The 20808-nt window shown below is 52.0% G+C and overlaps 1 long non-coding RNA gene across 1 annotated transcript in view; it reads left to right on the top strand.

Annotated features, from left to right (window-relative positions):
* The window catches only part of LOC144754033 (uncharacterized), an 81362-nt gene extending 61154 nt beyond the window's left edge, over nucleotides 1-20208 (top strand). Inside the window, exons 2-3 of the long non-coding RNA XR_013594630.1 lie at nucleotides 19621-19680; nucleotides 20086-20208. This is a non-coding gene — a long non-coding RNA (uncharacterized LOC144754033). The remainder of the gene's footprint in view (nucleotides 1-19620; nucleotides 19681-20085) is intronic.
* Nucleotides 20209-20808: the final 600 nt, after the last annotated feature.

Genomic DNA, 20808 nt, shown 5'->3' with positions numbered 1-20808 from the left:
AGACAAGCTGCCCCGCAGTGCCCGGACACAACGACCAATGTTGCCCTCCAATAGGTCTGCGGTAGCGTGGTAAATGCGAACACCCAGATAGGTGAAACAAGATGGTTCCCACACCACGTCCAAGTCTCCGTCAGGAGCAGGTGAACCCGCTCGCAGCGGGAACACACAAGTCTTCGCCCAATTGACCTTAAGGCCCGACAGCCGGCCGAACTCCGACAGCAGCTCCATAGCACCGGCCAACACCCGGGAGGTGTCAGCCAGGTACAGGAGCAAGTCATCCGCATAAAGCGATATATAATGCCACTGCTCGCCCCTGGCTATCCCCAAGTACACGACACCCGACCTCGCATGGACCGCTAAAGGTTCCATTGCCAGAGCAAACAACAGGGGAGACAGAGAGCACCCCTGCCGCGTGCCCCTGCCCACCGGGTACGCCGCAGACACCAGGCCGCCCAAACGTACTCTCGCCGTCGCCGATGCATACAAGACCCTTGTCCACCTGCGGAACCCCTCGCCCATACCAAACCTCTCCAAAACTCCGTCCAGGAACGGCCATTCCAAACTATCAAAGGCCTTCTCGATGTCTACAGATAGGACCGCAGGGGCACCCTCCCCGTCCAAGATGGCGTCCATTATCCCCACCAGTCGGCGAACATTCAGCGCCGTGCTCCTCGTGGGTATGAACCCGGCCTGGTCCCTATGTACCAGGCCCGTCATATACGGGGCCAGCCTGGTGGCCAGTATCCGGCTCAGAATCTTATAATCCACCGTCAGCATGGACAGCGGGCGGTAAGACCGCACGTCCGCTGCGTCCCGGCCTGGCTTCAGGAGCGGCACAATCAAGGCCTCCCGCATGGATCCGGGCAGCGCCCCAGCCTCGAATGCTTCAGCATGCACCGTCAGCAATCTGGGTGTCAAAATATCCGCATACAGCTGATAAAATTCAATCGGTAATCCGTCCACCCCGGGCGTTTTGTTGCGGGCCATATGCTTTATGGCCGCCCGTATTTCCGGGAGCGTTACCGGGCCGCCCAGTTCCTTAGAGTCCTCCTCAGCAAGGACCGGAAGCTGCCTCTCCCCCAAGTATTCCACAATGTCCTGGACCCCCACCTCCAGCTGACTCTGGTACAGTTCCTCATAGTACCCCCTAAAGCACTCCAATATCGCTGCCTGGTTGTACACCATCTCCCCCTGCGCAGTGCGAATGCCGAGGATCGGGGAGCCCCTAAGTTCCGGGTTGGCCAGTCTGGCCAAGAGGGTACCCACCTTGTCCCTTTCCGCATGCGCCCTGACGATATACTGCTTATAGTCATAGCATCGCAAACGTTCCGTCTCAGTGGCAACCACCTCCTTCGCTTCTAATAGCTGGGCTTGTAAGTCCGGTCTAGCCGGCCTGCGGCGCTCCAGGTCCCTCAACCTATCTTCCGCAGTCACGAGGTCATTCAACACAGCCGTGCGAGCATTCGAGAACCTGCCCAGACACACTCCCCTCGCCACCACTTTCATTGCATCCCATTCAATGGACCAGAGTGACTGCAGTGTGACTGCAGTGTGACTGCAGTGTGACTGCAGAGTGACTGCAGAGTGACTGCAGAGTGACTGCAGAGTGACTGCAGAGTGACTGCAGAGTGACTGCAGAGTGACTGCAGAGTGACTGCAGAGTGACTGCAGAGTGACTGCAGTGTGACTGCAGAGTGACTGCAGAGTGACTGCAGAGTGACTGCAGAGTGACTGCAGAGTGACTGCAGAGTGACTGCAGAGTGACTGCAGAGTGACTGCAGAGTGACTGCAGAGTGACTGCAGAGTGACTGCAGAGTGAGTGCAGAGTGAGTGCAGAGTGAGTGCAGAGTGAGTGCAGAGTGAGTGCAGAGTGAGTGCAGAGTGAGTGCAGAGTGAGTGCAGAGTGAGTGCAGAGTGAGTGCAGAGTGAGTGCAGAGTGAGTGCAGAGTGAGTGCAGAGTGAGTGCAGAGTGAGTGCAGAGTGAGTGCAGAGTGAGTGCAGAGTGAGTGCAGAGTGAGTGCAGAGTGAGTGCAGAGTGAGTGCAGAGTGAGTGCAGAGTGAGTGCAGAGTGAGTGCAGAGTGAGTGCAGAGTGAGTGCAGAGTGAGTGCAGAGTGAGTGCAGAGTGAGTGCAGAGTGAGTGCAGAGTGAGTGCAGAGTGAGTGCAGAGTGAGTGCAGAGTGAGTGCAGAGTGAGTGCAGAGTGAGTGCAGAGTGAGTGCAGAGTGAGTGCAGAGTGAGTGCAGAGTGAGTGCAGAGTGAGTGCAGAGTGAGTGCAGAGTGAGTGCAGAGTGAGTGCAGAGTGAGTGCAGAGTGAGTGCAGAGTGAGTGCAGAGTGAGTGCAGAGTGAGTGCAGAGTGAGTGCAGAGTGAGTGCAGAGTGAGTGCAGAGTGAGTGCAGAGTGAGTGCAGAGTGACTGTGACTGCGACTGCAGAGTGACTGCGACTGCAGAGTGACTGCAGAGTGACTGTGACTGCAGAGTGACTGCAGAGTGACTGTGACTGCAGAGTGACTGCAGAGTGACTGTGACTGCAGAGTGACTGCAGAGTGACTGTGACTGCAGAGTGACTGCAGAGTGACTGCAGAGTGACTGCAGAGTGACTGCAGAGTGACTGCAGAGTGACTGCAGAGTGACTGCAGAGTGACTGCAGAGTGACTGTGACTGCAGAGTGACTGCAGAGTGACTGCAGTGTGAGTGCAGAGTGACTGCAGAGTGACTGCAGTGTGAGTGCAGAGTGACTGTGAGTGCAGAGTGACTGCAGAGTGACTGTGACTGCAGAGTGACTGCAGAGTGACTGTGAGTGCAGAGTGACTGCAGAGTGACTGTGAGTGCAGAGTGACTGCAGAGTGACTGTGAGTGCAGAGTGACTGCAGAGTGACTGTGAGTGCAGAGTGACTGCAGAGTGACTGTGAGTGCAGAGTGACTGCAGAGTGACTGCAGAGTGACTGCAGTGTGAGTGCAGAGTGAGTGCAGAGTGACTGCAGTGTGACTGCAGAGTGACTGCAGAGTGACTGCAGAGTGACTGCAGAGTGACTGCAGAGTGACTGCAGAGTGACTGCAGAGTGACTGCAGAGTGACTGCAGAGTGACTGCAGAGTGACTGCAGAGTGACTGCAGAGTGACTGCAGAGTGACTGCAGAGTGACTGCAGAGTGACTGCAGAGTGACTGTGAGTGCAGAGTGACTGCAGAGTGACTGTGAGTGCAGAGTGACTGCAGAGTGACTGCAGTGTGACTGCAGAGTGACTGCAGAGTGACTGCAGTGTGAGTGCAGAGTGACTGTGAGTGCAGAGTGACTGCAGAGTGACTGTGAGTGCAGAGTGACTGCAGAGTGACTGTGAGTGCAGAGTGACTGCAGAGTGACTGTGAGTGCAGAGTGACTGCAGAGTGACTGTGAGTGCAGAGTGACTGCAGAGTGACTGCAGTGTGAGTGCAGAGTGACTGCAGAGTGACTGCAGTGTGAGTGCAGAGTGACTGTGAGTGCAGAGTGACTGCAGAGTGACTGCAGTGTGAGTGCAGAGTGACTGTGAGTGCAGAGTGACTGCAGAGTGACTGTGAGTGCAGAGTGACTGCAGAGTGACTGCAGTGTGAGTGCAGAGTGACTGCAGTGTGAGTGCAGTGTGAGTGCAGTGTGAGTGCAGAGTGACTGCAGAGTGACTGTGACTGCAGAGTGACTGCAGAGTGACTGTGAGTGCAGAGTGACTGCAGAGTGACTGTGACTGCAGAGTGACTGCAGAGTGACTGTGAGTGCAGAGTGACTGCAGAGTGACTGCAGTGTGAGTGCAGAGTGACTGTGAGTGCAGAGTGACTGTGAGTGCAGAGTGACTGTGACTGCAGAGTGACTGTGAGTGCAGAGTGACTGCAGAGTGACTGCAGAGTGACTGCAGTGTGAGTGCAGAGTGACTGCAGTGTGAGTGCAGTGTGAGTGCAGTGTGAGTGCAGAGTGACTGCAGAGTGACTGCAGTGTGAGTGCAGAGTGACTGTGAGTGCAGAGTGACTGCAGAGTGAGTGCAGAGTGAGTGCAGAGTGACTGCAGAGTGACTGCAGAGTGACTGCAGAGTGACTGCAGAGTGACTGCAGAGTGACTGCAGTGTGAGTGCAGAGTGACTGCAGAGTGACTGTGACTGCAGAGTGAGTGCAGAGTGAGTGCAGAGTGAGTGCAGAGTGAGTGCAGAGTGAGTGCAGAGTGAGTGCAGAGTGAGTGCAGAGTGAGTGCAGAGTGAGTGCAGAGTGAGTGCAGAGTGAGTGCAGAGTGAGTGCAGAGTGAGTGCAGAGTGAGTGCAGAGTGAGTGCAGAGTGAGTGCAGAGTGAGTGCAGAGTGAGTGCAGAGTGAGTGCAGAGTGAGTGCAGAGTGAGTGCAGAGTGAGTGCAGAGTGAGTGCAGAGTGAGTGCAGAGTGAGTGCAGAGTGAGTGCAGAGTGAGTGCAGAGTGAGTGCAGAGTGAGTGCAGTGTGACTGCAGTGTGAGTGCAGAGTGACTGCAGTGTGAGTGCAGAGTGACTGCAGTGTGAGTGCAGAGTGACTGTGAGTGCAGAGTGACTGCAGAGTGACTGCAGAGTGACTGCAGAGTGACTGCAGAGTGACTGCAGAGTGACTGCAGAGTGACTGCAGTGTGAGTGCAGAGTGACTGCAGAGTGACTGCAGTGTGAGTGCAGAGTGACTGTGAGTGCAGAGTGACTGCAGAGTGACTGCAGAGTGACTGCAGAGTGACTGCAGAGTGAGTGCAGAGTGACTGCAGTGTGACTGCAGAGTGACTGCAGTGTGACTGCAGTGTGACTGCAGAGTGACTGCAGTGTGAGTGCAGAGTGACTGTGAGTGCAGAGTGACTGCAGAGTGACTGCAGAGTGACTGCAGAGTGACTGCAGTGTGACTGCAGTGTGACTGCAGTGTGACTGCAGAGTGACTGCAGAGTGACTGCAGTGTGAGTGCAGAGTGACTGCAGAGTGACTGTGACTGCAGAGTGACTGTGAGTGCAGAGTGAGTGCAGAGTGAGTGCAGAGTGAGTGCAGAGTGAGTGCAGAGTGAGTGCAGAGTGAGTGCAGAGTGAGTGCAGAGTGAGTGCAGAGTGAGTGCAGAGTGAGTGCAGAGTGAGTGCAGAGTGAGTGCAGAGTGAGTGCAGAGTGAGTGCAGAGTGAGTGCAGAGTGAGTGCAGAGTGAGTGCAGAGTGACTGTGACTGCAGAGTGACTGTGAGTGCAGAGTGACTGCAGAGTGACTGTGAGTGCAGAGTGACTGTGAGTGCAGAGTGACTGTGAGTGCAGAGTGACTGTGAGTGCAGAGTGACTGTGAGTGCAGAGTGACTGTGAGTGCAGAGTGACTGCAGAGTGACTGTGAGTGCAGAGTGACTGTGAGTGCAGAGTGACTGTGAGTGCAGAGTGACTGCAGAGTGACTGTGAGTGCAGAGTGACTGCAGAGTGACTGTGAGTGCAGAGTGACTGTGAGTGCAGAGTGACTGCAGAGTGACTGCAGTGTGACTGTGAGTGCAGAGTGACTGCAGAGTGACTGCAGTGTGACTGTGAGTGCAGAGTGACTGCAGAGTGACTGCAGTGTGAGTGCAGAGTGACTGTGAGTGCAGAGTGACTGTGAGTGCAGAGTGACTGTGAGTGCAGAGTGACTGTGAGTGCAGAGTGACTGTGAGTGCAGAGTGACTGTGAGTGCAGAGTGACTGTGAGTGCAGAGTGACTGTGAGTGCAGAGTGACTGTGAGTGCAGAGTGACTGTGAGTGCAGAGTGACTGTGAGTGCAGAGTGACTGCAGAGTGACTGTGAGTGCAGAGTGACTGTGAGTGCAGAGTGACTGTGAGTGCAGAGTGACTGTGAGTGCAGAGTGACTGCAGAGTGACTGTGAGTGCAGAGTGACTGTGAGTGCAGAGTGACTGCAGAGTGACTGTGAGTGCAGAGTGACTGCAGAGTGACTGTGAGTGCAGAGTGACTGTGAGTGCAGAGTGACTGCAGAGTGACTGTGAGTGCAGAGTGACTGTGAGTGCAGAGTGACTGTGAGTGCAGAGTGACTGTGAGTGCAGAGTGACTGTGAGTGCAGAGTGACTGTGAGTGCAGAGTGACTGTGAGTGCAGAGTGACTGTGAGTGCAGAGTGACTGTGAGTGCAGAGTGACTGTGAGTGCAGAGTGACTGCAGAGTGAGTGCAGAGTGACTGTGACTGCAGAGTGACTGCAGAGTGACTGTGACTGCAGAGTGACTGCAGAGTGACTGTGACTGCAGAGTGACTGCAGAGTGACTGTGACTGCAGAGTGACTGCAGAGTGACTGTGACTGCAGAGTGACTGCTGACTGCAGTGTGAGTGCAGAGTGACTGTGACTGCAGAGTGACTGCAGAGTGAGTGCAGAGTGACTGCAGAGTGAGTGCAGAGTGACTGCAGAGTGAGTGCAGAGTGACTGCAGAGTGACTGTGACTGCAGAGTGACTGCAGAGTGACTGTGACTGCAGAGTGACTGCAGAGTGACTGCAGTGTGAGTGCAGAGTGACTGTGACTGCAGAGTGACTGCAGAGTGACTGCAGAGTGACTGCAGAGTGACTGTGACTGCAGAGTGACTGCAGAGTGACTGTGACTGCAGAGTGACTGCAGAGTGACTGTGACTGCAGTGACTGCAGAGTGACTGCAGTGTGAGTGCAGAGTGACTGTGACTGCAGAGTGACTGCAGAGTGACTGCAGAGTGACTGCAGAGTGACTGCAGAGTGACTGCAGTGTGAGTGCAGAGTGACTGCAGAGTGACTGTGAGTGCAGAGTGACTGCAGAGTGACTGCAGTGTGAGTGCAGAGTGAGTGCAGAGTGAGTGCAGAGTGACTGCAGTGTGAGTGCAGAGTGACTGTGAGTGCAGAGTGACTGCAGAGTGACTGCAGTGTGAGTGCAGAGTGACTGTGAGTGCAGAGTGACTGCAGAGTGACTGCAGTGTGACTGTGAGTGCAGAGTGACTGCAGAGTGACTGCAGTGTGAGTGCAGAGTGACTGTGACTGCAGTGTGAGTGCAGAGTGACTGCAGTGTGATTGCAGTGTGACTGCAGAGTGACTGCAGAGTGACTGCAGTGTGAGTGCAGAGTGACTGTGAGTGCAGAGTGACTGCAGAGTGACTGCAGTGTGAGTGCAGAGTGACTGTGAGTGCAGAGTGACTGTGAGTGCAGAGTGACTGTGAGTGCAGAGTGACTGTGAGTGCAGAGTGACTGTGAGTGCAGAGTGACTGTGAGTGCAGAGTGACTGTGAGTGCAGAGTGACTGTGAGTGCAGAGTGACTGTGAGTGCAGAGTGACTGTGAGTGCAGAGTGACTGTGAGTGCAGAGTGACTGCAGAGTGACTGCAGTGTGAGTGCAGAGTGAGTGCAGAGTGAGTGCAGAGTGACTGAGTGCAGAGTGACTGTGAGTGCAGAGTGACTGCAGAGTGACTGCAGTGTGAGTGCAGAGTGACTGCAGTGTGAGTGCAGAGTGACTGTGAGTGCAGAGTGACTGTGAGTGCAGAGTGACTGCAGAGTGACTGCAGAGTGACTGTGAGTGCAGAGTGACTGCAGAGTGACTGCAGTGTGAGTGCAGAGTGACTGAGTGCAGAGTGACTGAGTGCAGAGTGACTGTGAGTGCAGAGTGACTGTGAGTGCAGAGTGACTGAGTGCAGAGTGACTGTGAGTGCAGAGTGACTGCAGAGTGACTGCAGTGTGAGTGCAGAGTGACTGTGAGTGCAGAGTGAGTGCAGAGTGACTGTGAGTGCAGAGTGACTGCAGAGTGACTGCAGTGTGAGTGCAGAGTGACTGTGAGTGCAGAGTGAGTGCAGAGTGACTGCAGTGTGAGTGCAGAGTGACTGTGAGTGCAGAGTGAGTGCAGAGTGACTGTGAGTGCAGAGTGACTGTGAGTGCAGAGTGACTGTGAGTGCAGAGTGACTGTGAGTGCAGAGTGACTGTGAGTGCAGAGTGACTGTGAGTGCAGAGTGACTGTGAGTGCAGAGTGACTGTGAGTGCAGAGTGACTGTGAGTGCAGAGTGACTGTGAGTGCAGAGTGACTGTGAGTGCAGAGTGACTGTGAGTGCAGAGTGACTGTGAGTGCAGAGTGACTGTGAGTGCAGAGTGACTGTGAGTGCAGAGTGACTGTGAGTGCAGAGTGACTGTGAGTGCAGAGTGACTGCAGAGTGACTGCAGAGTGACTGCAGAGTGACTGCAGAGTGACTGCAGTGTGAGTGCAGAGTGACTGAAGAGTGACTGCAGTGTGAGTGCAGAGTGACTGTGAGTGCAGAGTGACTGCAGAGTGACTGCAGTGTGAGTGCAGAGTGACTGTGAGTGCAGAGTGACTGTGAGTGCAGAGTGACTGCAGAGTGACTGCAGTGTGAGTGCAGAGTGACTGTGAGTGCAGAGTGACTGCAGTGTGAGGGCAGAGTGACTGTGAGTGCAGAGTGACTGCAGTGTGAGGGCAGAGTGAGTGCAGAGTGACTGCAGTGTGAGTGCAGAGTGACTGTGAGTGCAGAGTGACTGCAGTGTGAGGGCAGAGTGACTGTGAGTGCAGAGTGACTGCAGTGTGAGTGCAGAGTGACTGTGAGTGCAGAGTGACTGCAGAGTGACTGCAGTGTGAGTGCAGAGTGACTGTGAGTGCAGAGTGACTGCAGAGTGACTGCAGTGTGAGTGCAGAGTGACTGTGAGTGCAGAGTGACTGCAGTGTGAGTGCAGAGTGACTGTGAGTGCAGAGTGACTGCAGTGTGAGTGCAGAGTGACTGTGACTGCAGAGTGACTGCAGAGTGACTGCAGAGTGACTGCAGAGTGACTGCAGAGTGACTGACTGCAGAGTGACTGCAGAGTGACTGCAGTGTGAGTGCAGAGTGACTGTGAGTGCAGAGTGACTGCAGAGTGACTGCAGTGTGAGTGCAGAGTGACTGAGTGCAGAGTGACTGTGAGTGCAGAGTGACTGTGAGTGCAGAGTGACTGCAGAGTGACTGCAGTGTGAGTGCAGAGTGACTGTGACTGCAGAGTGACTGTGAGTGCAGTGTGACTGCAGAGTGACTGTGAATGCAGAGTGACTGCAGAGTGACTGCAGAGTGACTGCAGAGTGACTGCAGAGTGACTGCAGAGTGACTGCAGAGTGACTGCAGAGTGACTGCAGAGTGACTGCAGAGTGACTGCAGAGTGACTGCAGAGTGACTGCAGAGTGACTGCAGAGTGACTGCAGAGTGACTGCAGTGTGAGTGCAGAGTGACTGCAGAGTGACTGTGAGTGCAGAGTGACTGCAGAGTGACTGCAGTGTGAGTGCAGAGTGCCTGCAGTGTGAGTGCAGAGTGACTGTGAGTGCAGAGTGACTGCAGAGTGACTGCAGTGTGAGTGCAGAGTGACTGTGAGTGCAGAGTGACTGCAGAGTGACTGCAGTGTGAGTGCAGAGTGACTGTGAGTGCAGAGTGACTGCAGAGTGACTGCAGAGTGACTGCAGTGTGAGTGCAGAGTGACTGCAGAGTGACTGCAGTGTGAGTGCAGAGTGACTGTGAGTGCAGAGTGACTGCAGAGTGACTGTGAGTGCAGAGTGACTGCAGAGTGACTGTGACTGCAGAGTGACTGTGAGTGCAGAGTGACTGTGAGTGCAGAGTGACTGCAGTGTGAGTGCAGAGTGACTGTGAGTGCAGAGTGACTGCAGAGTGACTGCAGAGTGACTGTGACTGCAGAGTGACTGCAGAGTGACTGTGAGTGCAGAGTGACTGCAGAGTGACTGCAGTGTGAGTGCAGAGTGACTGTGAGTGCAGAGTGACTGCAGAGTGACTGTGAGTGCAGAGTGACTGTGAGTGCAGAGTGACTGTGAGTGCAGAGTGACTGTGAGTGCAGAGTGACTGTGAGTGCAGAGTGACTGTGAGTGCAGAGTGACTGTGAGTGCAGAGTGACTGTGAGTGCAGAGTGACTGTGAGTGCAGAGTGACTGTGAGTGCAGAGTGACTGCAGAGTGACTGCAGTGTGAGTGCAGAGTGAGTGCAGAGTGACTGTGAGTGCAGAGTGACTGTGAGTGCAGAGTGACTGTGAGTGCAGAGTGACTGTGAGTGCAGAGTGACTGTGAGTGCAGAGTGACTGTGAGTGCAGAGTGACTGTGAGTGCAGAGTGACTGTGAGTGCAGAGTGACTGTGAGTGCAGAGTGACTGTGAGTGCAGAGTGACTGTGAGTGCAGAGTGACTGTGAGTGCAGAGTGACTGTGAGTGCAGAGTGACTGTGAGTGCAGAGTGACTGTGAGTGCAGAGTGACTGCAGTGTGAGTGCAGAGTGAGTGCAGTGTGAGTGCAGAGTGACTGTGAGTGCAGAGTGACTGTGAGTGCAGTGTGACTGCAGAGTGACTGTGAATGCAGTGTGACTGCAGAGTGACTGCAGAGTGACTGCAGAGTGACTGCAGAGTGACTGCAGAGTGACTGCAGAGTGACTGCAGAGTGACTGCAGAGTGACTGCAGAGTGACTGCAGAGTGACTGCAGAGTGACTGCAGAGTGACTGCAGTGTGAGTGCAGAGTGACTGCAGAGTGACTGTGAGTGCAGAGTGACTGCAGAGTGACTGCAGTGTGAGTGCAGAGTGCCTGCAGTGTGAGTGCAGAGTGACTGTGAGTGCAGAGTGACTGCAGAGTGACTGCAGTGTGAGTGCAGAGTGACTGTGAGTGCAGAGTGACTGCAGAGTGACTGCAGAGTGACTGCAGTGTGAGTGCAGAGTGACTGCAGAGTGACTGCAGAGTGACTGTGAGTGCAGAGTGACTGTGAGTGCAGAGTGACTGCAGTGTGAGTGCAGAGTGACTGTGAGTGCAGAGTGACTGCAGAGTGAGTGCAGAGTGACTGTGACTGCAGAGTGACTGCAGAGTGACTGTGAGTGCAGAGTGACTGCAGAGTGACTGCAGAGTGACTGTGACTGCAGAGTGACTGCAGAGTGACTGTGAGTGCAGAGTGACTGCAGAGTGACTGTGAGTGCAGAGTGACTGTGAGTGCAGAGTGACTGTGAGTGCAGAGTGACTGTGAGTGCAGAGTGACTGTGAGTGCAGAGTGACTGTGAGTGCAGAGTGACTGTGAGTGCAGAGTGACTGTGAGTGCAGAGTGACTGTGAGTGCAGAGTGACTGTGAGTGCAGAGTGACTGTGAGTGCAGAGTGACTGTGAGTGCAGAGTGACTGCAGAGTGACTGCAGAGTGACTGCAGTGTGAGTGCAGAGTGACTGCAGAGTGACTGCAGTGTGAGTGCAGAGTGACTGCAGTGTGAGTGCAGAGTGACTGCAGTGTGAGTGCAGAGTGACTGCAGTGTGAGTGCAGAGTGACTGTGAGTGCAGAGTGACTGAGTGCAGAGTGACTGTGAGTGCAGAGTGACTGCAGAGTGACTGCAGTGTGAGTGCAGAGTGACTGTGAGTGCAGAGTGACTGCAGAGTGACTGCAGTGTGACTGCAGAGTGACTGCAGAGTGACTGTGAGTGCAGAGTGACTGCAGAGTGACTGCAGAGTGACTGCAGAGTGACTGCAGTGTGAGTGCAGAGTGACTGCAGAGTGACTGCAGTGTGAGTGCAGAGTGACTGCAGTGTGAGTGCAGAGTGACTGTGAGTGCAGAGTGACTGCAGAGTGACTGCAGTGTGAGTGCAGAGTGACTGTGAGTGCAGAGTGACTGTGAGTGCAGAGTGACTGTGAGTGCAGAGTGACTGTGAGTGCAGAGTGACTGTGAGTGCAGAGTGACTGTGAGTGCAGAGTGACTGTGAGTGCAGAGTGACTGCAGAGTGACTGCAGTGTGAGTGCAGAGTGACTGCAGAGTGACTGCAGTGTGAGTGCAGAGTGACTGTGAGTGCAGAGTGACTGCAGAGTGACTGCAGAGTGACTGCAGAGTGACTGCAGAGTGACTGCAGAGTGACTGCAGAGTGACTGCAGAGTGACTGCAGAGTGACTGCAGAGTGACTGCAGAGTGACTGCAGAGTGACTGCAGAGTGACTGTGAGTGCAGAGTGACTGTGAGTGCAGAGTGACTGTGAGTGCAGAGTGACTGTGAGTGCAGAGTGACTGTGAGTGCAGAGTGACTGTGAGTGCAGAGTGACTGTGAGTGCAGAGTGACTGTGAGTGCAGAGTGACTGTGAGTGCAGAGTGACTGTGAGTGCAGAGTGACTGTGAGTGCAGAGTGACTGTGAGTGCAGAGTGACTGTGAGTGCAGAGTGACTGTGAGTGCAGAGTGACTGTGAGTGCAGAGTGACTGTGAGTGCAGAGTGACTGTGAGTGCAGAGTGACTGTGAGTGCAGAGTGACTGTGAGTGCAGAGTGACTGTGAGTGCAGAGTGACTGTGAGTGCAGAGTGACTGCAGAGTGACTGTGAGTGCAGAGTGACTGCAGAGTGACTGCAGTGTGAGTGCAGAGTGACTGCAGTGTGAGTGCAGAGTGACTGCAGTGTGAGTGCAGAGTGACTGTGAGTGCAGAGTGACTGCAGTGTGAGTGCAGAGTGACTGTGACTGCAGAGTGACTGTGAGTGCAGAGTGACTGTGAGTGCAGAGTGACTGCAGAGTGACTGCAGTGTGAGTGCAGAGTGACTGCAGTGTGAGTGCAGAGTGACTGCAGTGTGAGTGCAGAGTGACTGTGAGTGCAGAGTGACTGCAGTGTGAGTGCAGAGTGACTGTGACTGCAGAGTGACTGTGAGTGCAGAGTGACTGTGACTGCAGAGTGACTGCAGAGTGACTGCAGAGTGACTGCAGAGTGACTGCAGAGTGACTGCAGAGTGACTGCAGAGTGACTGCAGAGTGACTGCAGAGTGACTGCAGAGTGACTGCAGAGTGACTGCAGAGTGACTGCAGAGTGACTGCAGAGTGACTGCAGAGTGACTGTGAGTGCAGAGTGACTGCAGAGTGACTGCAGAGTGACTGCAGAGTGACTGCAGAGTGACTGCAGAGTGACTGTGACTGCAGAGTGACTGCAGAGTGACTGTGACTGCAGAGTGACTGCAGAGTGACTGTGACTGCAGAGTGACTGCAGAGTGACTGTGAGTGCAGAGTGACTGCAGAGTGACTGCAGAGTGACTGTGAGTGCAGAGTGACTGCAGAGTGACTGTGAGTGCAGTGTGACTGCAGAGTGACTGCAGTGTGAGTGCAGAGTGAGTGCAGAGTGACTGCAGTGTGAGTGCAGAGTGACTGCAGAGTGACTGCAGAGTGACTGCAGTGTGAGTGCAGAGTGACTGCAGAGTGACTGCAGTGTGAGTGCAGAGTGAGTGCAGAGTGACTGCAGTGTGACTGCAGAGTGACTGCAGAGTGACTGCAGAGTGACTGCAGTGTGAGTGCAGAGTGACTGTGAGTGCAGAGTGACTGCAGAGTGACTGCAGTGTGAGTGCAGAGTGACTGTGACTGCAGAGTGACTGCAGAGTGACTGCAGAGTGACTGCAGTGTGAGTGCAGAGTGACTGCAGAGTGACTGCAGAGTGACTGTGAGTGCAGAGTGACTGTGAGTGCAGAGTGACTGCAGAGTGACTGCAGAGTGACTGCAGAGTGACTGCAGAGTGACTGCAGAGTGACTGCAGAGTGACTGCAGAGTGACTGCAGAGTGACTGCAGAGTGACTGCAGAGTGACTGCAGAGTGACTGCAGAGTGACTGCAGAGTGACTGCAGAGTGACTGCAGAGTGACTGCAGAGTGACTGTGAGTGCAGTGTGAGTGCAGAGTGAGTGCAGAGTGACTGTGAGTGCAGAGTGACTGCAGAGTGACTGCAGTGTGAGTGCAGAGTGACTGCAGTGTGAGTGCAGAGTGACTGCAGTGTGAGTGCAGAGTGACTGCAGTGTGAGTGCAGAGTGACTGTGAGTGCAGAGTGACTGTGAGTGCAGAGTGACTGCAGAGTGACTGCAGTGTGAGTGCAGAGTGACTGTGACTGCAGAGTGACTGCAGTGTGAGTGCAGAGTGACTGTGACTGCAGAGTGACTGCAGTGTGAGTGCAGAGTGACTGTGAGTGCAGAGTGACTGTGAGTGCAGAGTGACTGTGAGTGCAGAGTGACAGTAGTGACTGTGAGTGCAGAGTGACAGTAGTGACTGTGAGTGCAGAGTGACAGTAGTGACTGTGAGTGCAGAGTGCAGAGTGCAGAGTGCAGAGTGCAGAGTGCAGAGTGACTGTGAGTGCAGAGTGACTGTGAAGAGTGCAGAGTGCAGAGTGACTGTGAGTGCAGAGTGACTGTGAGTGCAGAGTGACTGTGAGTGCAGAGTGACTGTGAGTGCAGAGTGACTGTGAGTGCAGAGTGACTGTGAGTGCAGAGTGACTGTGAGTGCAGAGTGACTGTGAGTGCAGAGTGACTGTGAGTGCAGAGTGACTGTGAGTGCAGAGTGACTGTGAGTGCAGAGTGACTGTGAGTGCAGAGTGACTGTGAGTGCAGAGTGACTGTGAGTGCAGAGTGACTGTGAGTGCAGAGTGACTGTGAGTGCAGAGTGACTGTGAGTGCAGAGTGACTGCAGAGTGAGTGCAGAGTGACTGTGAGTGCAGAGTGAGTGCAGAGTGACTGTGAGTGCAGAGTGACTGTGAGTGCAGAGTGACTGTGAGTGCAGAGTGACTGTGAGTGCAGAGTGACTGTGAGTGCAGAGTGACTGTGAGTGCAGAGTGAGTGCAGAGTGAGTGCAGAGTGAGTGCAGAGTGAGTGCAGAGTGAGTGCAGAGTGAGTGCAGAGTGACTGTGAGTGCAGAGTGACTGTGAGTGCAGAGTGACTGTGAGTGCAGAGTGACTGTGAGTGCAGAGTGACTGTGAGTGCAGAGTGACTGTGAGTGCAGAGTGACTGTGAGTGCAGAGTGACTGTGAGTGCAGAGTGACTGTGAGTGCAGAGTGACTGTGAGTGCAGAGTGAGTGTGAGTGCAGAGTGACTGTGAGTGCAGTGTGAGTGCAGAGTGACTGTGAGTGCAGTGTGAGTGCAGAGTGACTGTGAGTGCAGTGTGAGTGCAGTGTGACTGCAGAGTGACTGTGAGTGCAGAGTGACTGTGACTGCAGAGTGACTGCAGAGTGACTGCAGAGTGAGTGCAGAGTGACTGTGAGTGCAGAGTGAGTGCAGAGTGAGTGCAGAGTGAGTGCAGAGTGAGTGCAGAGTGAGTGCAGAGTGAGTGCAGAGTGAGTGCAGAGTGAGTGCAGAGTGAGTGCAGAGTGACTGTGAGTGCAGAGTGAGTGCAGAGTGAGTGCAGAGTGAGTGCAGAGTGAGTGCAGAGTGAGTGCAGAGTGACTGTGAGTGCAGAGTGACTGTGAGTGCAGAGTGACTGTGAGTGCAGAGTGACTGTGAGTGCAGTGTGAGTGCAGAGTGACTGTGAGTGCAGTGTGAGTGCAGAGTGACTGTGAGTGCAGTGTGAGTGCAGAGTGACTGTGAGTGCAGAGTGAGTGCAGAGTGACTGTGAGTGCAGAGTGAGTGCAGAGTGACTGTGAGTGCAGAGTGAGTGCAGAGTGACTGTGAGTGCAGAGTGACTGTGAGTGCAGAGTGACTGTGATTGCAGAGTGACTGTGAGTGCAGAGTGACTGTGAGTGCAGAGTGACTGTGAGTGCAGAGTGACTGTGAGTGCAGAGTGACTGTGAGTGCAGAGTGAGTGCAGAGTGACTGTGAGTGCAGTGTGACTGCAGAGTGACTGCAGAGTGACTGCAGTGTGAGTGCAGAGTGAGTGCAGAGTGAGTGCAGAGTGAGTGCAGAGTGAGTGCAGAGTGAGTGCAGAGTGAGTGCAGAGTGAGTGCAGAGTGAGTGCAGAGTGAGTGCAGAGTGAGTGCGAGTGCAGAGTGAGTGCGAGTGCAGAGTGAGTGCGAGTGCAGAGTGAGTGCGAGTGCAGAGTGAGTGCGAGTGCAGAGTGAGTGCGAGTGCAGAGTGACTGTGAGTGCAGAGTGACTGTGAGTGCAGAGTGACTGCAGAGTGAGTGCGAGTGCAGAGTGACTGTGAGTGCAGAGTGACTGTGAGTGCAGAGTGACTGTGAGTGCAGAGTGACTGTGAGTGCAGAGTGACTGTGAGTGCAGAGTGACTGTGAGTGCAGAGTGACTGTGAGTGCAGTGACTGCAGTGTGAGTGCAGAGTGACTGTGAGTGCAGAGTGACAGTAGTGAGTGCAGAGTGACAGTAGTGACTGTGAGTGCAGAGTGACAGTAGTGACTGTGAGTGCAGAGTGACAGTAGTGACTGTGAGTGCAGAGTGCAGAGTGCAGAGTGCAGAGTGCAGAGTGCAGAGTGCAGAGTGCAGAGTGCAGAGTGACTGTGACTGCAGAGTGACTGTGACTGCAGAGTGACTGTGACTGCAGAGTGACTGTGACTGCAGAGTGACTGTGACTGCAGAGTGACTGTGACTGCAGAGTGACTGTGACTGCAGAGTGACTGTGACTGCAGAGTGACTGTGACTGCAGAGTGACTGTGACTGCAGAGTGACTGCAGTGTGAGTGCAGTGTGAGTGCAGTGTGAGTGCAGTGTGAGTGCAGAGTGAGTGCAGTGTGAGTGCAGTGTGAGTGCAGAGTGACTGCAGTGTGAGTGCAGAGTGACTGCAGTGTGAGTGCAGAGTGACTGTGAGTGCAGAGTGACTGTGAGTGCAGAGTGACTGTGAGTGCAGAGTGACTGTGAGTGCAGAGTGACTGTGAGTGCAGAGTCACTCCCCCTGGCCTGCAAATCCTGTCCCCCCTTCGGCTGTGATGTCACTCCCCCTGGCCTGCAAATCCTGCCCCCCCCCCTTCGTCTGTGATGTCACTCCCCCTGGCCTGCAAATCCTGTCCCCCCCTTCCTCTGTGATGTCACTCCCCCAGCACTGTACATCCTGCCCCCCCTTCCTTTGTGATGTCACTCCTGCAAGCCTATATATCCAGAGGGGGCAGTGAGAGGTGTGGTGCAGAGATCAGGACAGCTGACTTCGGAGCACAGGGTTTGATCCCTGGCCCCGGCTGCAGCTCAGCTCAGCACCATGAGACTCTGGGCAATAACTCACTTAATTTCCACTCGGCCCCCCAGTGCCTTGAGACCCCTGAGGGTGAGTAGTTTGCGCTTTACAAATATAGATTTATTTCTAAATCTGTATTTGTAAAGCGCAAACTACTCACCCTTCCGGGTCTCAAGGTGCTGTGGGTCGTCGTGGAAGTTAAGTGAGCTATTGCCCAGAGTCACATGGTGCTGAGCTGAGCTGCCACCAGAGCCGGGTATCGAACCCTGAACCCTGTGCTCTGAAGTCAGCTGCCCTGGCCGCTGCACCACACCTAGTGGTGGGCAGTGAGGGAGCAGGCTGCGGGGGAGCTTCGGTGCTTGTCGAGTTCGAGTGCCCTCCGCACTCACGCTCCCCGCCGATTCTTCTCCACCCTGGGAGGGGCCAGGTAGGGGCTCACCTTGGCCCCCGCTGCATTGTCGCACCCTCTCAGGGCCCCAGCGTGTGTCCTGGATCTGCCGCGATACGCTGGGGGGTCTCGGAGGGGGCTTCCCAGCGTACGCCTGAGTCCTTGGGTTATGAATGGTGTGAATGAGGGTATTTATGGGGTGGAGGGTGGGGGCATGGTGTCCAATAAAGAAGAAAGGGCTCCCAGGGGGAAGGGGTGTTGTAGACCCCGTATGAATGGTGTGAATGGTCAGTAGCAATGGTCAGAACCTTGACGTGGTGCTACTGCTCACTGGTTGTAACACAACTGGTGCTAATCTGGCCTTTTGTGTGCATGGAGTGCAGGGGGAGGCTCCTGGGTGGGGATCCGTCCGTCACGCTCTTCCGAAGGCATCTGGTGCGGAGCTTCAAATGCCCCCGTGGGACCACCCGAAGCACATCAGCCTCATGACCTGGCTCTTCAGATGAATTCAGCACCTTTGTGCCCCCACAGCGCCTTGAGACCCCCACAGGTGAATAGCCGCACTTTACAAACTCTGAGTGATTGATTGATTGGACTAGGCGGTTGCCTGGTATTAATAAAATAGCCTCAGTGCTGCTTGGCTTTGTATTATAATTTATATACAGTCTTTGTAAAGTGCTGTTTGAACATAGCTTTGTTTATCATTATTCCAATGGATTTATTTATCTAGTAAAGTTCTATTTTCAAAGATGAATCACTTACTGGACATCAAAGTGTAGTGTAGTTCCTATATTCCCAATAGGCTCTGCGCATTGGAATAATATATACTGCAGCTTAGACGTAGGACTAAGGTTAACTAGGGCTCTGCCGAATATATTAGACTTAATTATATGTGTGCCAGCTAGCTCAGAGGTCACTAGAAACGTTCTCGAAAGTACAAGAAGTGATTAGTTTCTGACAACCATATAACATGACAACTTTGTTTCCCAAGAATAAGAAATCAATCTTCAGAGTCGTGGAAACAATAGATAACTATTTTACTCAGTCAATCGTGTATACTTAGTTTCACCAGAGTTGCTGAGAAATTAGAGAGACGGGCGTTTTCAATAGAAGGTATTTATTGAGCAGTCTTCTATCTCAAGCATGAGAAATGTATTGCTACAATAGTAATGCTGGTTATAAAGTACAAGGCATATATTACGAACAGTATTATAAAGTAGTACTCTAAAAGCATGATATGGTTTCTAAGCCATAAGTTGCTTTAAATAGATAAAATGCATAAAATACATACAATGATAAAAGAGATGGCTAAAAGTACTCAACTGGTGCTTCTAAAATACGCCTACCCCGATGTACCTGACCTAATCCTAGCACAAGGGAAGAAATACGTTTTTAGGAGTAGTTTTAATTTAGTATTCTTTGCCTAGAATCTGCCAAGAGTCTAATCAAGAATTCTCTAAGGGTCTAATCAGCTCCGTACCTTGGTTTAGAATGAAGGAGGTCTTGTATCTCTCTCTCAGGACTCGATCTCCCAGATACCCGCAAGGGTAAGCCGGAAACACTGGACCTGGATTTCTCGGCAAGAGAAGAAACAGCGTCTCTCAGTGCGTCTGCTGGAGGGTCGGCTTCGTTCGGCACTTGCCGCTGCAGGGCGTCGGGCAAGTAGTTAGTCGATCTGCTCCGATCGGCAAATGTAGGCATATTTATACCATGAAGGTGCCGAGTTTGACGCATGATTGAACTTAATAACGTCACTCAAAGGTTCAATTCCCAGAAAACTCCAGGATTTCTTGTTTAACTTAATATTTAAGCAGGGGGAAGATCCTAGCTGCTGAAGGCGGGTTTTTCCAAGAAATCGTTGTGAATTCTCGGATCTTAGTGGAAGTAGCCTTGCCGTATTTGGACAAATGTTTTATAATAAATCCTATTTATTGAACAACCGGTAGTATAACGATTTGGAATTTTGGACTACATTTATTAAGCGCTTAGTGAGGTTGTGACTATTTAGAGAGGTGGCATATACAGTGATTAACAGGCTATTATGTAATTTCAGATAGCCGTACTGACTGTTAGGTTACTGGTAGGACAAATAATCTTTTGTATTCTAATATGAAATCTAATATGAGTCTATACTTGTCATTTTAGAACGTGAATATCGTCACAGGAATACCATTCAGACGCTAAATGATATTGAAAGGCCTTAAACTTTAGATGACCTAGGTAAATAAATACCATCACCAAGTCAAAACTACTAAATGGGGCCAGTGTGTAATAGAGAACTACTATAGATGTTTACTCATAATCTTAATGAGATAGCACTCTGTTATTTAGCATTTGAAATGTGTCCTTAAAGAATAAAAATGAGATAGTGAATCATGTATTTTAAATGGATAATAAATTAATTTAATAAATTAGTATAACTAAATGCAAACCTATATATATATATTTTTTAGGTTTTAAGGTTTTCTACCACCTCTTGGTTTCACCAATCTACAGACCATAGATATCAATCGGTAAGTCTAGCATTATCTTGGATATGAGACAAATGGTCAACCTAGTAGAGAGACAGAGATTTCTAGTATTCGTTTGGTTGTTTTCCTCTGGCAAAACAAACAGTTATCCTTAATATAGATGTATAACTGTGTACTCTTTTCAAAGATGTCTTAGATCTTCCTTTAGTGACAAATAGAAATACCATATAGGTTTATTTTATTTTAGTAAGTCAGTGTGAATAGGAATGTATAAACTTTAGGTATGATAATTTGGAGCCAATAGAAATGCTAATCGTTGGAACCAAATTGGCGATCATCCTTGTTCACCAGCTATACATATCAGAGAACAATGTTTAGGTTTTGTATTATTCTTTTCATAATATAAAGAGCCTTTTGTAATCAAAGGTATGTTTAATTTGCTTCTAGCCCTGACGAAGTCCTTATGCTGTAAAGTAGGACGAAACACGTGTTGGCAAAGACTAAGAACAATATATTATGAAAATATGGAAGAATAGTACTGAGTGACTGAAAGAAAAAGAAGAAATAAAGAAGACCTATTGGAAAATATTTGCACTGTTTTTTACTGTTATTGAATCTAAGAGTATTGCTTGACTGATTGATTCTTATATAATTTTCTAGTATTGCTCGGGAGGAGAATTGTTTTGTAATTGTTCAAAAACTGTAGGCAAGGGTTGTATCTCACCTTATCAGCATAGAGTAGACTATACGAATTTTCTGATAATATACTGTGGAATGGGGGAGATGACAGGTCGATTGAGGGGGTATTAATGATGGAGGTCCATGCGGAAGGTTCTGAGTAGGCGTTTTATTTCAGAGTACAACAGTCCTCTTAATGAAAAATAAGGAGGGGAATCCTCTCATTTACACCCCCTTGGTTCAGTAAACATAAAGAAACGAAAGCAGGGAACAGTCCAGGTCTTCGAGTCCTTCCTGACTCCGGCCCTCTCACGTCTCAGGCAATCATCTGGCTGGGGTTCTCATCCAGCGTCGCCATTTATAAAGGAAAAGAAAAAGAACAATCCCGGAATTACTGGCACGTTCGGGAAGTAAGATTTGAATGAGGAGAAAAAGAGGGGAGTGAAGGAGTCACTAGGGCCCGCTACCAAAAACACGTTGTGACTGAGGGGA

The sequence above is a fragment of the Lissotriton helveticus genome, chromosome 5_1 (assembly GCF_964261635.1).
Source record: "Lissotriton helveticus chromosome 5_1, aLisHel1.1, whole genome shotgun sequence".
Classification (NCBI taxonomy): domain Eukaryota; kingdom Metazoa; phylum Chordata; class Amphibia; order Caudata; family Salamandridae; genus Lissotriton; species Lissotriton helveticus.
The sequence above is the reverse complement of the archived record's forward strand: the minus strand, read 5'-3'. Positions and strand labels throughout refer to the sequence as shown.